Genomic DNA, 3398 nt, shown 5'->3' with positions numbered 1-3398 from the left:
ATCTATAACTAATGTAGAAATTAAGTTACCTTGAAACCTGAATGGAAAACATCCCTGGGTAAACAGCTAGTATACAGTTGATACACTAGTATACAGTTGATACACTAGTATACAGTTGATACACTAGTATACAGTTGATATACTAGTATACAGTTGATACACTAGTATACAGTTGATACACTAGTATATAGTTGATACACTAGTATACAGTTGATACACTAGTGTACAGTTGATACACTAGTATACAGTTGATACACTAGTATACAGTTGATACACTAGTATACAGTTGATACACTAGTATACAGTTGATACACTAGTATACAGTTGATACACTAGTATACAGTTGATACACTAGTATACAGTTGATACACTAGTATACAGTTGATACACTAGTGTACAGTTGATACACTAGTGTACAGTTGATACACTAGTATACAGTTGATACACTAGTATACAGTTGATATACTAGTATACAGTTGATACACTAGTATACAGTTGATACACTAGTGTACAGTTGATACACAGTTGATACACTAGTATACAGTTGATACACAGTTGATACACTAGTACACAGTTGATACACTAGTACACAGTTGATACACTAGTATACAGTTGATACACAGTTGATACACTAGTATACAGTTGATACACTAGTATACAGTTGATACACTAGTGTACAGTTGATACACAGTTGATACACTAGTGTACAGTTGATACACTAGTATACAGTTGATACACTAGTGTACAGTTGATACACAGTTGATACACTAGTGTACAGTTGATACACTAGTATATAGTTGATACACTAGTGTACAGTTGATACACAGTTGATACACTAGTATACAGTTGATACACTAGTATACAGTTGATACACAGTTGATACACTAGTGTACAGTTGATACACAGTTGATACACTAGTATACAGTTGATACACAGTTGATACACTAGTGTACAGTTGATACACTAGTATACAGTTGATACACAGTTGATACACTAGTGTACAGTTGATATACTAGTATACAGTTGATACACAGTTGATACACTAGTGTACAGTTGATACACTAGTGTACAGTTGATACACTAGTATACAGTTGATACACTAGTATACAGTTGATACACAGTTGATACACTAGTGTACAATTGATACACAGTTGATACACAGTGATACACTAGTATACAGTTGATACAATAGTATACAGTTGATACACTAGTATACATTTTGATACACTAGTATACATTTTGATACACTAGTATACAGTTGATACACTAGTATACAGTTGATACACTAGTATACAGTTGATACACAGTTGATACACTAGTATACAGTTGATACACTAGTGTACAGTTGATACACAGTTGATACACTAGTGTACAGTTGATACACAGTTGATACACTAGTGTACAGTTGATACACTAGTATACAGTTGATACACTAGTGTACAGTTGATACACAGTTGATACATGAGTATACAGTTGATACACTAGTATACAGTTGATACACAGTTGATACACTAGTATACAGTTGATACACAGTTGATACACTAGTGTACAGTTGATACACTAGTATACAGTTGATACACAGTTGATACACTAGTGTACAGTTGATACACTAGTGTACAGTTGATACACTAGTATACAGTTGATACACAGTTGATACACTAGTGTACAATTGATACACAGTTGATACACTAGTATACAGTTGATACACAGTTGATACACTAGTATACAGTTGATACACTAGTATACAGTTGATACACTAGTATACATTTTGATACACTAGTATACAGTTGATACACTAGTATACAGTTGATACACTAGTATACAGTTGATACACTAGTATACAGTTGATACACAGTTGATACACTAGTATACAGTTGATACACTAGTATACAGTTGATACACTAGTATACAGTTGATACACTAGTATAAAGTTGATACACTAGTATACAGTTTATACACTAGTATACAGTTTGATACACTAGTATACAGTTGATATACTAGTATACATTTTGATATACATTTTGATACACTAGTATACAGTTGATACACTAGTATACAGTTGATACACTAGTATACAGCACAGTACTCTCCATTGAAAAGCACAGGTGGACCTCAGCGAGAGAAAAAACAATCTTAAGATAACCAGCTAAGCCCACTGGGAGGAGTCATGTGAAACGCTTATATAGGAATCAGGCTGGCTGCTCAGAGTTTAATCACAGTAGTCCCTCCGTTCTATTCAGACCCTGCATTAGCAGACCAGTTGCAAGGCACAGTGTACCTCAGTGGCAGGCGAGTCTCTTCTCTCCTGCGAGACAGGAGATTGTAGTAGAGTGGTGGATTGGATTAGCACAGTGAGATGGGAGGGAGGGCTATCTATAGTGGTCCTCAGTGGCCAGTCTCTATTGTGTGAGAGGGAGGGGTATAGTGGTCCTCAGTGGCCAGTCTCTATCGTGTGGGAGGGATGGAGGGGTAAAGTGGTCCTCAGGGCCAGTCTCTATCGTATGGGAGGGACGGAGGGGTAAAGTGGTCCTCAGTAGCCAGTCTCTATCGTGTGGGAGGGAGGGGTAAAGTGGTCCTCAGGGCCAGTCTCTATCGTGTGAGAGGGAGGGGTAAAGTGGTCCTCAGTAGCCAGTCTCTATCGTATGGGAGGGACGGAGGGGTAAAGTGGTCCTCAGGGCCAGTCTCTATCGTGTGGGAGCGAGGGAGGGGTATAGTGGTCCTCAGTGGCCAGTCTCTATCGTGTGGGAGCGAGGGAGGGGTATAGTGGTCCTCAGTAGCCAGTCTCTATCGTGTGGGAGCGAGGGAGGGGTATAGTGGTCCTCAGTGGCCAGTCTCTATCGTGTGAGAGCGAGGGAGGGGTATAGTGGTCCTCAGTAGCCAGTCTCTATCGTGTGGAGAGGGAGGGGTATAGTGGTCCTCAGTAGCCAGTCTCTATCGTGTGGGAGGGAGGGAGGGGTAAAGTGGTCCTCAGTGGCCAGTCTCTATCGTGTGGGAAGGAGGGGTATAGTGGTCCTCACTGGCCAGTCTCTATCGTGTGGGAGGGAGGGGTAAAGTGGTCCTCAGTGGCCAGTCTCTATCGTGTGGGAGGGAGGGGTAAAGTGGTCCTCAGTGGCCAGTCTCTATTGGGTGAGGGACGGGAGGGGTAAAGTGGTCCTCAGTGGCCAGTCTCTATCGTGTGGGAGGGAGGGAGGGGTAGAGTGGTCCTTAGTGGTCAGTCTCTATCGTGTGGGAGGGAGGAAGGGGTAAAGAGGTCCTCAGTTGCCAGTCTCTATCGTGTGAGAGGGAAGGGTTAAGAGGTCCTCAGTGGCCAGTCTCTATCGTGTGAGACGGGACAGAGGGGTAAAGTGGTCCTCAGGGGCCAGTCTCTATCGTGTGAGACGGGACGGAGGGGTAAAGAG

Source organism: Oncorhynchus keta, chromosome 22, assembly GCF_023373465.1.
Source record: "Oncorhynchus keta strain PuntledgeMale-10-30-2019 chromosome 22, Oket_V2, whole genome shotgun sequence".
Classification (NCBI taxonomy): Eukaryota; Metazoa; Chordata; class Actinopteri; order Salmoniformes; family Salmonidae; genus Oncorhynchus; species Oncorhynchus keta.
The sequence above is the reverse complement of the archived record's forward strand: the minus strand, read 5'-3'. Positions refer to the sequence as shown.